At 45.1% G+C, this 15,084-nt stretch overlaps 1 protein-coding gene across 2 annotated transcripts in view; it reads right to left on the reverse strand.

The window, feature by feature from the left end:
• Window positions 1-15,084, reverse strand: part of LOC126279611 (solute carrier organic anion transporter family member 74D-like) — a 186,171-nt gene that overhangs the window by 150,572 nt on the left and 20,515 nt on the right. The gene's annotated exons all lie outside the window — the stretch shown is intronic.

Raw genomic sequence — 15,084 nt, forward strand, 5'->3', positions numbered from 1 at the left:
CATCATGCCAAGTTCACCTAAATATGACGACTACCGGGTAGTTATAATTAAAATAATTAAACTGACTCTGTTTCGAATGCTGCAGTGCGGGCTGTATACTTCGCAGGACCCTGAAACATCGTAGGTACGTTCAGTAATAGGTGCACCCGCAAGGTACGCTGAATAAATAAAAAGTTACACTTTCTGCCACCAGGAGAAAATATGGTGTTGTAAGCAAAATGTTAAACGTTTATTGTTCTGACGTCAGTAAGCTGTTTATCGCTTGCGACGCGTGTTGATTTCTTTTGCGAATAAGATTTTGGTCTCAAGCAATAAGAAGACTGAGGTTTTCGGTACGAAACGCAGTGGTTATTGAGAACAAAGACGGTGGTTTATCTGAATGGCATCAACAGCAGCGCTGCACTGCGGGAATATCGTCGACAGGTTCCAGGTCAACGAATGGACTACAGAATATGATCAAGAAATATGAGAAATCACGTGAATTATGCAGTGCAGCAGGAAGAGGGAGGCGAACCAAACCCATGGCAGTCGTTGATGAAGTTGCTGTAGCTATAGCCGACCGTACAACAGATGCCCCGAATTCTGTAGACAGTGCTCGAGCTGTCTTACGGGAATGATCTTTTCCGTGATCGACAGTTCAAAAAATATTACCGTCTATTTTACACTGGTATCGCTACAAGATTCATAATGTGCAGCAAAGGAAGCTGCAAAGACAGGCTACAACGCCGTGACTTCGCCCTTCTTTTTTGGCACATATGGAAATGGATGACACGAGGTCAGGAAATATTCTTTGGACGGACGAGGGACACTTTACACAATGCCGTGAACGCACAGAACTGCCGCATATGGTGTTATACTCTGGCACATGTTGTACTGGAACGTCAACTGCACTCATCTTACGTGACTGTGTGCTGTGTTTTCACAAGTTCCTTGATACGCGGTCGGTTTTTCTTCGAGAACTTGACATCTCGTGGGACCTGTTAGGTGTGCAGCGACATGTGCACGCTGTAAGGACGTTCTTGTGCAATATACGATTCCAGCTTTGCAAGAATGCAACAGTGTCCACACCACTATTTTTACGCAACGTGGAGCGACATCAGATATCGCTTGCCAGGTGTTTCGAGAAACTTTTGGGGACGACCGCATCATCTTTGGGCAATTTCAAGATGTGTTGCCTTTCATATCCGCCGGTCTAAATCCATGTGACTTCTGGTTGTGGGGATGTGTGAAAGATCTTATCTATTAGGGACGTACCTAGACGCTTCCTGATCTGTAGGGAAGCACACGACTACATATCGCTCTGATTTCACCTCATAAGCTGCGAGCAACTATCGACCGTGCTGTGTCGGAGTCTGTGCTGAGTCTGGAGACCACACTGAGCACATGTAACTTGTTATCATATCCTTATAAAAGTGCCAGAATCACCGTCATCATATGTCTGATCGTTCATCCACATTTTCTGCACCCACACCAAATTCTGACTGCTTACAGCGCCATATTTTCACCTTGTGGCAGAAAGTGGTACTATTATGTTTTTGAGCATACTCCCCGAGCGCACCGATTAATGAAGATACCCACTACTATGTTTCAGCGTTCTGCGGTGTATACAACCAGCACTACAGCATTTGAAATACCTTTAGTTTAATTATACACTCCTGGAAATTGAAATAAGAACACCGTGAATTCATTGTCCCAGGAAGGGGAAACTTTATTGACACATTCCTGGGGTCAGATACATCGCATGATCACACTGACAGAACCACAGGCACATAGACACAGGCAACAGAGCATGCACAATGTCGGTATTAGTACAGTGTATATCCACCTTTCGCAGCAATGCAGGCTGCTATTCTCTCATGGAGACGATCGTAGAGATGCTGGATGTAGTCCTGTGGAACGGCTTGCCATGCCATTTCCATCTGGCGCCTCAGTTGGACCAGCGTTCGTGCTGGACGTGCAGACCGCGTGAGACGACGCTTCATCCAGTCCCAAACATGCTCAATGGGGGACACATCCGGAGATCTTGCTGGCCAGGGTAGTTGACTTACACTTTCTAGAGCACGTTGGGTGGCACGGGATACATGCGGACGTGCATTGTCCTGTTGGAACAGCAAGTTCCCTTGCCGGTCTAGTAATCGTAGAACGATGGGTTCGATGACGGTTTGGATGTACCGTGCACTATTCAGTGTTCCCTCGACGATCACCAGAGGTGTAGGAGATCGCTCCCCACACCATGATGCCGGGTGTTGGCCCTGTGTGCCTCGGTCGTATGTCGTCCTGATTGTGGCGCTCACCTGCACGGCGCCAAACACGCATACGACCATCATTGGCACCAAGGCAGAAGCGACTCTCATCGCTCAAGACGACACGTCTCCATTCGTCCCTCCATTCACGCCTGTCGCGACACCACTGGAGGCGGGCTGCACGATGTTGGGGCGTGAGCGGAAGACGGCCTAACGGTGTGCGGGACCGTAGCCCAGCTTCATGGAGACGGTTGCGAATGGTCCTCGCCGATACCCCAGGAGCAACAGTGTCCCTAATTTGCTGGGAAGTGGCGGTGCGGTCCCCTACGGCACTGCGTAGGATCCTACGGTCTTGGCGTGCATCCGTGCGTCGCTGCGGTCCGGTCCCAGGTCGACGGGCACGTGCACCTTCCGCCGACCACTGGCGACAACATCGATGTACTGTGGAGACCTCACGTCCCACGTGTTGAGCAATTCGGCGGTACGTCCACCCGGCCTCCCGCATGCCCACTATACGCCCTCGCTCAAAGTCCGTCAACTGCACATACGGTTCACGTCCACGCTGTCGAGGCATGCTACCAGTGTTAAAGACTGCGATGGAGCTCCGTATGCCACGGCAAACTGGCGGGGCACAAATGCTGCGCAGCTAGCGCCATTCGCCGGCCAACACCGCGGTTCCTGGTGTGTCCGCTGTGCCGTGCGTGTGATCATTGCTTGTACAGCCCTCTCGAAGTGTCCGGAGCAAGTATGGTGGGTCTGACACACCGGTGTCAATGTGTTCTTTTTTCCATTTCCAGGAGTGTAATTACCCAGTATTTTTCATTATAACTGCTTTACGAACGTGTCTATACATTAGCATCCATTAAATATCTGAGATAATGACCACTTAAAACTAATCGCAGGAAATGCAAATATCAGTCGAGAATTTGTTGGAAGAAAGTATAGTCGACCCATAGAGGAGGTAGCTTGTCAAATCATTGTTCGAGCTATCTCTAATATTGTTCGACAGTGTGGTAGAATTGCTAAATGGAAGACCAGTTTACGTCACAGGTTCGTTCATTATGCTCGAAAGTGTCACGGAGATGCTTAGGCGACTCCACTGGCAGCGACTACAAGTAAGTCATTAAATGTAAATTGATAGTCGAGCGGGGAAAGGAAAAGGGAAGGGCTAAAAGAGCTATTGACGTCAGATGCATCTGGACTTTACTCGGAATCAGCGGCGACGTGTAAAAATGTTTGCCGGACTGGGATTCCAACCCACGATCTCTTGGTTACAAGCAGCTGCGTTAACCACTGCACCACGAAGACACAGTGTTTACCGCACTATCTCGGCATCCCTCTAGGCCGATTCGCACTCCGACCGAGCGCCGCCTGTCCGCTGTCCTGCCCAGGTCCTCAATGCTCGCTACTGTGAGATTCCCGCAGGTCAGACACAATTGCGCATCTAGACTGAAGATGCTGGTTTCGTTGCCCATCGAAGCGAATCAATTATATAAATGCGCTGTGTCTGTTCTTTCTGACACGTACAAAAGAGAACAAATACCATGCTTTATATAAGAAAGTCGTTGCGCAACACGGTATGTTTTATTGTTAAAATTCTGAGAGCGTTCGTTTCGAGAATAGTTCGGCAGTACGCAGCTTCCTCTAACGTATATTTCGCGAAAAGACCATGATGTGAAATTTAGAGAGATTTGGGCGTACACAGAGGCTTAGCTACCATCATTCCTCCTACACTACAGAAAAAAGGGGAGTGGGGCAGATGTAGAGTGCAGATGTAGATGTACATTTGTAAGCCAAAACATTAAGATTAATGCCCACCGCAACGTTGGAAGCCGCCTGGTGACGTTGCGGGCACGTGACACTGTAACGAATGTAAGCAGAGCAGACGCGGATGGGGGATCAACCTAGTGAAGATGGGGAAATGGGGAAATACATTGAGATAAGCGGCATTGGCAAAGGACAGATTACTACACACATCAAAAAAAAGGTTTCCATCACCCCGGTTCCCAGAACTTCTGAAGATAGATGTTGACTGTGCATATGTATCACAGACACTGCCACTTTGACTCTTCAGAGATGTCACTAAACTCGCCAAAAGATGTAAACAATCGCATGAGCACCGGCTATTAGACGGAGGGGGTCCGACAGCCGATCAGTTCCAGTCATTCCACCGGGTAGGAGGTACACGGCTCGTGTTGTCTGTAGTCCAACCATGCCTAGACGTTCAATACCGCGGTTCGATCGCGTCCACATTGATACTTAGTACCAGGAAGGGCTCTCAAGAAGGGAATTTTCCAGGCGTCTCTGAGTGAACCAAAGCGGTTTTGTTCGGACATGGAGGAGGTACAGAGAGAGAGGAACTGTCGTCGATGACATGCTTTGCTCAGGGCACCCAAGGACTACTACTGCAGTGGATGACCGTTGCCTACGGATTATGGATCGGAGGAAACCTGACAGCAACGCCACCATGATGAATAATGCTCTTCGTATATCCACAGGATGTCGCGTTAAGACTCAAACTGTGAACAGTAGGCTGCATCATTCTCAAATTCATTCCCGACGTCAATGGCGAGGTCCATCTTTGCAACCACGACACTAAGCAGCGCGGTACAGATGGACCCAACAACATGCTGAATGGATCGCCCAGCATTGGCATTATGTTATCTTCACCGATAAGTGTCTTCAACCGGACAATCGTCGGAGACGTGGCTGGAGGCAACCCGGTCAGGATGAACGCCTTAAACTTGCTCGAGTGCAGCAAGGTGGAGGTTTCCTGACGTTTTCGGATGGCATTATGTGGGGCCAAAGTACGCCGCTGGTGGTCATGGAAGGCGCGGTAACGGCTGTACTATACGTGAGTGCCATCCTCCGACCGACAGTGCAACCATATCGGCAACATGTTGGCGAGGCATTCGTCCTCATGGACGACAGTTCACGCCCCCATCTTGTGAATGACTTTCTTCAGGATAACGAAATCGCTCGAGTAGAGTGGCCAGCATGTTCTCTAGACATGAACGCTATCGAACATGCCTTGGGTAGACTGAAAAGGGCTGTTTATGGACGACGTGACCCACCAACGACTCTCAGGGATCTACCCCGAATCGCCGTTCATAAGTGGGATAATATGGCCCAACAGTGCCTTGATGCACTTGTGGATCGTATGCCACGACGAATACAGGAATGGTTAAATGCAAGAGGATATGCTACTGGGTATTAGAAATACCGGTGTGTACAGCAATTTGGACCGCCACGTCTGAAGGCCTCGCTGTATGGTGGTGCAACATGGAATGCGTGGTTTTCATAAGCAATAAAAAGGGCGGAAATGATGTTTATGTTGATCTCTATTCCAATTTTCTGGGCGGGTTTCGGAACCGAAGTGATGCAAAAGTTTTTTTGGAAATTTGTGGTAAGGTCTTACGGGACCAAATTACTTAGGTCATCGGTCCCTAAGCCTATACATTACCTAATCTAACATAAACTAAGTTACGCTATGGACAACATACACACACCCATGCGCGAGGGACGACTCGAACTTCCGACGCGGGGAGCCGCACGGACCGTGACAAATTCGCCTTGGACCGCGCGGCTACCCCTTGCGGCAAACTTTTTTTTGATGTGTGTTTCAAGCAGATCCCGTGATCGAGTATCTCGGAAACGGCGAAGCTGGCCGAATGTTCACGCGCTACTGTCAAGAGCGTCTGCGGAAAGGGAATGAAGGAACTGACACTACCACTAGCCGCTTAGTGGTTGGGCGTCCACGACTCTTCACAACACGTGGAGTTCTGAGGCTTACCTGCTCTTTAAAGTAGGATAGACAGTGCAGTGATCTACGGCATCATTGCCGAATGAGCATAATGCTGGTGCACGCACAAGTGTTTCGAAGAACAGCGTTCATCGTACATGGCTGAACAAGGAGCTCCGCAGTATACCACCCCAATGTGACCACATGCCACGACATCGTGGGAAAGCGACCATAGGGATACGATCGTCGATCGATGGAAACGTGTCAGCTCTTCGGGTGAAACGCGTTTTGGCTAGGTCGATGGTTGACACCAGAAACGCCGTCATCGACGTGAACGGCGGCCCTGAACGTGCACCGCACCACGGACGCAGGCTGGTGGGACCAGTATTGTGATCTGAGGACATTCTTGTGCGACTGCAAGGGGCCTGTGGCAGTAATCGAAGACATGCTGACAGCTGCGAACCACCGTAACGTCTTCTCCGTCGGCGATGTCATCTTCAGCAGTATAACTTTCCGTGTCTCGGAGCCAGACCCGTGCTACAGTGGGTTAAGGAGCATTTTAGTGAACGCACGTTGATGTCTTGGTGACCAAATTTACCTGACCTAAATTATGAAACCTTCCTGGGTCGCTATCGAGCGCCATCACCGCATACGCGAATCAGCGGCCCATTATTTACGAGAATTGCACTATCTGTGCACAGACATCTAATTGCCACATACCTCCATAAACCTACTAACACACTGTAGGATCCCCGATGCGCAGAATCAGTGATGTATTTCATTCCACAGATGGATAAACAAGCTATTCAGCAGGTGGTCATAATGTTTTGGGTCATCAGTGTGTGATTTACTCGCCTTTCCTAAGGTTCTTTTACCGTATGGCTCATGCGGACTAAATGCTGCGAATTCTTCTTCACAGCTTTGATTTGTTTACACCGATTTATTATTGCAAACAGCTAGTAGCATCACTGCTCCAAAACCAAAGCCTTCATTTTCTGTTAACTATTAAAATTCACCTTGTTTTGTACCTAGAACCTCGATAACACTATTAAATATTCCGTTCAGATATATTCAGCTGATACTTGTTAGAAATTTGCTCTTAGGAGACCAATAAAACACTAGAAGCAACAGACGAAATGACTCATTCGTACAATTTAGTGCTATTCGACTTATTTTTCGCTTTTTCTTACTTACAAAAATACCTGTGTAATGAGCACAACAGTTCAATGGTTCAAGTGGCTCTGACCACTACGGGACTAAACTTCTGAGGTCATCAGTCCCCCAGAGCTTAGAACTTCTTAAACCTAACTAACCTAAGGACATCACACACATCCATGCCCGAGGCAGGATTCGAATCTGCGACCGTAGCCGTTGCGCGGTACCAGACTGTTCCACCTAGAACCGCTAGGCCACCCCGGTCGGGAGCACAACAGCGAATGCATATAGTGTCACAAGCAGAAAAGTTAGGCTCTGCAACACTTCGTTTAAATTGGCAGAAAAAACCAATCAGAATCGAGCAGCGAGAAGGAAAATGTTTCTTCTCAGTAAACCTGGCACATTGAACCACCGGTGAAGGATCAGGATACAAGAAAAATAGAAAACAGACAACTGAAGTATGCGAGAAATGCCAAGAAACCGCGTAACGGAAATAGGGATTGGTGCCAGAAGCACATGCCTGATAAATGTGCAGTCGCCTCGTCCTTGAGCTGCCGGAGTGCCGGCCGACCTCAACGAGACGGGGTTCCCCGGCGGCTGCTGAGCTCCACACTCACCGGTCTTCACGAACAGGGTTTTCCTCAATGGCCGAATGACTCATTGCGGAAACGTTCAGCTCGCACGTGGGCACACACGGAGATCTGGTGCACATGTAGTAACGCACGCAAATGTAGATGCGACGGCTCTACGTTGGTACCCTAAGGATACTAAATTGTTCCTTCTGAAATCACAAGGCACTTTACCACAAACCCAGCCCTTCAAAAAAATGGTTCAAATGGCTCTGAGCACTATGCGACTTAACTTATCAGGTCATTAGTCGCCTAGAACTTGGAACTAATTAAACCTAACTAACCTAAGGACATCACACACATCCATGCCGCAGGCAGGATTCGAACCTGAGACCGTAGCGATCGCTCGGCTCCAGACTGTAGCGCCTAGAACCGCACGGCCACTCCGCCCAGCCCTTCGGTGAGATTTGAGAACGTTGAGGATCAATTTTGTTTTAGTTAATGGGACAACAGTAGGCGGTGCTACCCTGGTACTGTATAACAGTAGAACTCTTACTTGGAATTTCGACAAACTCTCATTCGAAGAAAACAGCACCATTTTTCAAAAATAACTATTTTTTACGATAATGCTACTGTTACCAAGTACACTCATCCACTCGTGTGATTCTTGGTGTCCACTACAATATGTGGTTTCTTAATCGTAAACGGAAATGAGGATCAAGGTTTAATGCCTATCGAGAACATTATTGTAAATTTATGAGGAATAATATTACTTGTGTCCAGGGACGTTTCTATCGTTAGGCAGGACTAGGTGACCGTCTAGCCAGGCAAAATTTTAGAGTCAGCAAAATGGAAGGAAAGAGCCAGAGCCTTTAAACAGAATCAATAACCGCGCGTCACCAGCATTCCAACACGGGCCCATGTTGAATGAATGATCAGAAGCCAACCGCTTCGACCACTGTGCCACTACGGAGGCTAATAGAAGTCGTAGAACTCTCAACAGAAAATGCAAACAAGGCGTCATTTATTTATTTAATCACAGGAAAGTGAGTGCCGAAAAATATGAGATTTATTCCTTATTCTAAAAATATTTCGATTACAACAGAAACAAAATAACACCACGATTGTTCAGATGTCCCACTTTGATGCTTCAACACGTCTCCAATCAGTACGGAATAATTCCTAAATTCAAGGAAAAGTTCATTTTCGCTCGAAAATAGTTCCACATCTTTGTTAGTCCCTTTTCTGAAAACTAAATAAAATTAGTAACTGATATGAAATTTGGTTGTACTGGTATATTCAAATGTTCAGTACATACTTCCTATGTCAAGTATTTTGGGAAATTTCAAAATTAGAGGCAAAAAATTAGAAATTGAGGACAATTGTTGCCCTCAATCAGTTTTAGGAAATTGAGGACAAAGCGTGAAAATAGAGGACTGTCTTCAGAAAATGGGGACATCTGGTCACCACGCTAAATGATTAAAAATATGACAGCTACCATGGCGCCAGTTCGTCACTTATGGTCACTCGTGAAGTTTTGTCTCAGTTGCCAGCAGCTTTCATGGAGTGGGGCAGTACTGAGGGAGAGGGTAACGCTCAGCTAAATGCCTCTGCAGATGCGACTACCTACCTGTATGCCCCAAGATCATGAGGAGTTCCATTATGCTGAGGATTATCTCTTCCCTTACTAAACTTTCTTTCCAAAACCATTCCCATTGAAGACCTTACCTACCTGAACGCTACCTAGGGCCTGACACTTCTCGCGTTCCTGGACCATATGCTGGCCACCCAGAACGGTCGGATTTGAATGGAACAACCGTTTAGGCATAAAAGGCAGCACCACAAAAGGGATCAGCATGGACTAGTTGGTGCAAAGTCGCCCAGACTCCGCCCTTACTTTCCTTTCACGTGCATGACTCTACTAACAATGTCAGCACTCACGGAGACGCAGCATAGCCGCTGGGAAGCTACAAGCGTATGTTTCTGTGAATTTTCCGTAGTGTGAGCCAAAAGCTGAATGAAAATCTGTCTGGTACGAAATGTGTGAAAAATAGGCCAATTCCACGTTTAATCGCAGTAGCAGATTCAGAGGGCTGAATTCTCTACAGAGGAAGACTGTAGCGGTTTGGGTCTGTGCAAGTGCTGGTTCTTGTAATTGTGTTGCGCACCGTGATCATCTAACACAGCATTTACCAACCACGTCGGTCGCATTACGCTGACACAACCCCGTGCTCAATGACACACAATATTACCGCAACCCGGGATGCTTCGGTGGCCTTGTGGAATGTGGAGTACGTGACACCTGGGACGTCATTTCACCAAGAATCCCACCTTAATGCTTAACACTAGCTGTCCAACCAGCAAGTGGCATTTAATATTCGACCGCTGTAGACTGGGCTAGCGTCGTGACACCGTAGGTGCTCACCTGCCATCCACTGGAGCAGTTATCTCCGTCTGCCATCCAAAGATCCCAATAGCAGCAACAATGGGTAACGGGTCGAACTGAGGCTCTTTTAGTCGCTGATCAGCAGGGCGTACGCTGAAGGCTCGATTTCATACTCGGATATCACCACAGCAGAAGCGCACAATTTTGCGGAAGCGTAGTCGCGCCAGATGGCTGTAACAGCACTTGACACAGTTCCATCACACGTGGCATCACAACAACCAGGCAACGCCGTTCAACTGCTGTTTGTGTATGAGAAATCGGTTGGAAACTTTCCTCATGTCAGCACGTTGTAGGCGTCGCCACCGGCGACAACCTTGTGTGAATGGTCTGAAAAGCTAATCATTTGCATATCACAGCAGCTTCTTCCTGTCGGTTAAATTTCGGTCTGTAGCACGTCATCTTCGTGGTATAGTAATTTTAATGGCCAGTAGTGTAACTTTCAAGGACCTTCATATCCAGATAAAAATGCGTCCAGAACATGGCTTGACGAGTTCTTCGTTTTAAAACTACGTGATTTCTACAGTCACTGACTCTTAAAGTTACCCCGTCGTTGGCAGACTGTTACAAATAAAGAAGGACAATATTTATTGATGACCAAAGTCTTTTATTTGTGTATCTGAAACGTATGCAGAAACGCTACGAACTTATGCACCAACCCAATAGTTACTGGATCCACATAACGATAAGCGATGGCAGATACGCCACCACGTAGTTCGGTTTTTAAGGCACTGAGATATCTAATCGTAAAATGCGTGACTAATGAGGCACCGGAAGTACAATTCCACCGTTTCCTGGGTTGCAGCTGAAACCAATACCGGTATCTTAATCCTCAACAACAGCTATTTTTCGGTGCAGTATTTCTTTGGTCTCGTAAATAACAAGATTTGGTTAATTATTTATTAATAACTTGCCAAAAAAACCGTATTCCAAACTGCCATAAAATATGCTAAAATTTAGGGTTTTTAAGTAAAACATTTTTTAAAAAAACAGTAATTTTTTCCATTGCTTAGAAATATTGTGTTATTATTGAAAAAGGAAAAAGCGATCAGTGCTGTTTTAATAACAACACTAACAATTAGAAACAAGCAACTAAGACATAAGAATCGGTACCACGTTGCTGAAACCGTAACGTATCCGTTGCAATGTGGTGTAGGCTATTATACGAGGCGCGTGTCCGTGCAGTTTTGTAGACTTGTTCCCTCCTGGTCTACACAGTAGTTTCTCTCTGCCGTCGCCGGACGGTGTATTCTTTTCAGAATGATTTCATCCCTGATCTTTAAGTATTTTATGAAGTTGGGTAGCAATGAAGTGAAATGTTCCATGCGCTTTACAAGATTGGACAATGAATACTTGCCAGTGGATTATGTCATTATTGAAATTTTATCTACTGTGGCGTATCTGTTACTGGTAAGTGTTTATTTAGCCTACTATCTAAACTGCTCAATTGAATTTTTCGATAGAACATTTTAATTTGAAGTCAGTCGTACTCATATCCGTCATAAAAAGTAAATAAAAATAGTTGACTATAAAAAGAGCCTTTTAATAGAAATAAGAAGAGAAAAAGAACGCTACAAATATTAAACAAAAGCTTATTGTTGGTCTACCATTTCTATGAAATAATAAAACAGAAAGGGAATTAGTAATAAAGTGAAAACTTAATAATTCCTTCATAGTATATAGATTAAAAATAGAAAGTAACTCATCTGCACTTCGTGTCTGCATAAATGAACTTCATCTTCTTGTAGGCCTTCGAACGCACAATTTAACTTGAAAAACAGCAATAAGAAACCGAAAATCGGTTATTTCAGAAAGTGGTTGTGAGCGGTTTTAACTGTCTGGTTAACCTGAGATGAAAAAGCCGGTGTAACCGAAAACCTATTGTTTCAGTGATAACCGCTGTCTCTGTATACTTACGCCGCAACGTCCTTTACAAATTTCGGAGCATTACTCCATTTTGAGGCATTTTACCCTTTACTGGCCTGGATATGGATAATTTAATCATCCAAAATTTATAGCATTGTTAATAACAGACTCTGACACAAAGGTGGAATTTTAGTGGTGCAAGTTATTGTTACAGAGTAGATTGCGAGCAATGCGTCTTTTTGAGAATACCATTGAAACATGAAACACTTCCATTCATTAGACTTGTTCTCTTCAAGAAACGGCATTCGAAAATTCGAGATCAGTCTATTACAGTGATATAACGCTCGTTAGCGGTGACGTTGAAACTTTGAAACTTTCTGCAAAATCCCAGAAATGCACTGAAACTGAAAGGAATGGTGGGCGGACTACGTAGTGTCGCTCTCACGCCCGACTATGTCGTTTGTGCAGCCTTTCGTGTGTTTACGCGTTTTGACGAAAGCTGTTCGCTTCAGCACGACAACATATTCACTTAGGAAGTAGTTTTACGAAGTCTCTTACAGTGTGCTAGAAGTCAGCATATAGATTCGTAGTTGACCTTGTGTCTATGCCGTATAAAGAGGGACAAAGAAGAAATACGTTTTACGGTATCAGCGTCGGCCTGTCTTTTTGTTGTAAATAACAACGTGGCGAGGCTAGTTGGCATATAAATTTTGTACGAAGTCGACATCAGGGAAGATCGGTTTTCATTCCAGAGAAATGCAGGAATACGCGGTGCAATACTGACAATACGGCTTCGCTTAGAACATGGGTTGAGGGAAAGCAAATCTATGTTTACAGCATTTGTGGTAGAGAAAGCTTTTGACAATTTTGACTGGAATACTCAAATTCTGAAGGTAACAGGTATAAAATAAAGGGAATGAAAGGCTATTTGCAGCTTGTACAGAAGCCAGACGGCACTTACAAGAGTCCAGGTTGGCTGCAATGAAAAGCTACTTGCTTCAGTATCTTGCTGATACAAGAAGGGCTAAAAATACAACAGAATTACGTGTCCTTCTGCGTCGTACCATTTGACATTTTGATTTCTTGAACAATTCATGAAAGAAAGGGTGCATTATGTATTACACAAGTTTGTGTTTTCATTCGAATGACAAAAAATAGAAATATGTGTTTTACTGGCTGTAACGCTAACATTGCCAATATTTAGAAAAATAATGCGATAAGATACGATTTTCCAGTTGTTTTACTTTTACCCCTCAACTGAATATTGTCAAAACTCAAATCTGCACAATTAAGGATAGCATCATCTTACATTTCTGATCGCAGAGACACAAGCCCTGGACGAAAATATCATTTATCTGTAAAGAATAAGCAAAAGCTGTGCGAAGTATTCACGTAAAACACATCTGCAGCAGACGATTTCGTACGAGAAAGCATTCGTTGCAATTCGCAACAGTTCTAAGAAACAGACTTGTGCTCATGTTCAAGAATATGGCAAAAGGTCTGATGAAATGGAGAAATAGAAAAGGTTCCGTTACAAAAGTTTTGTGTTACAGATTCGTAATATTCACAACAACAACAACAACAACAGTGAAACCTCTTTAATTCGTTTAGAAAATTGTCCTCAAAGTAAAAGTTAATTTTGAAAGTATCGTTTTCCTAATAGTAATTGTGTACTCTGTAGGAAATAAGGGGTACACGTGGTCCCAACAGCGATATCAGTTAATCACCTCTGGTAAACCTTATTATTGCGTCGCAGCCCTCTTCCACAAAGACAAGGAAAGGCGTCAAGTGACTGAAACACATATAGTAACGGGATGGAATCGTCCAGCAGTGGAAGCATGCCGCTATGTAAACAGCTGCTGCTGCCATGATGGCGTCTGAACCTTCGAAACGGGAGCAATTCTCGGTCGATTCTAATCCAGATGAGTCTCTTTTTGCTATTTTAGGAATATAATTCTTCGAATCCTAGAAGCATTGCTTGTGTTTCAACTGATTATTTCAGTGATTCTTGTCAGAGGAACAGAAGTAAAAAGAAAGCATGTGTTGAAGATTTTCAATTTTACATTTTTTTTGGATCAATTACAACAGGGTCATTATCGTTGACATATTATTAACGTTTGAAATCTCTCACATGTATATTGCACGATAATTCCACAAAACCAGAGTTATTATCATGCCTAAAGTCTAATACACGACGTTATAGCATGTATTACATGTAAGTTTACAATTCGCAATCTTGACCTGCCCCACTCCCTGTTACTTTCGCGAATGAAAGCACCTACGTAATCTTGAATTTCCCTCAGTTTACCGTCACTCGCAGACGCACAGAATACACCTGTCGTTCATATGTCTAGGGCGTTTTGTCCACTAACAACAGCTCCAATTCCCAGGATCAGACGAAGAAAAGAAGGAAGATTAGATTTTAATGTCCCGTCAACGATGAGGTCACTAGAAAAGATGCACAAGATCAGATTGGCGAAGGCTGGGGGAATGAAATCTACCTTGCCCGTCAAAAGCAACCGTCCAGGCATTTGCCGAGATGACCGGACAGGAATTTGAGCCCCCGTCCTTTAGAATACGAGTCCAGCTTCTTCGCAATGCGCTAACTAGCTCGATCTTTCTGACCAAGCCTACTAAGATGTTTCCGTTGGCCAGATGCCGGAACATGTATTCCCAATCAGGATACATCTGCTAGTTCACTGTGCTTAACTGAAATGAATCGAGATCTACAGCAGAGATGAATTCAAAAATACCTCCCTACCTTAGGATAGACGAAGTAAAAAAATAGAAAAAAATTGTTAGACATTTCCGGGGCACCCGTTACATCCCGTGTCAGACTGCAGTTGCTCCACCCATACCTCGAATATTCCTTGGAGTAGCATGTTCATGGTCACGGCCCGAATCCACGAATTGGAAGATGCGAGCCACGCGGGACAGACTATGCAAAGCTTTTCTCTGCACCTTCAATAGAAAACTTGGCGGAACCAAGGGTCGCCTCGCTTTGACCCGCCAGACAGGGTTAAACTTCTCGCAACACCCAAGCAATAATTAATGCCCTGTAGCAAT

This window comes from Schistocerca gregaria, chromosome 1 (assembly GCF_023897955.1).
Source record: "Schistocerca gregaria isolate iqSchGreg1 chromosome 1, iqSchGreg1.2, whole genome shotgun sequence".
Classification (NCBI taxonomy): Eukaryota; Metazoa; Arthropoda; class Insecta; order Orthoptera; family Acrididae; genus Schistocerca; species Schistocerca gregaria.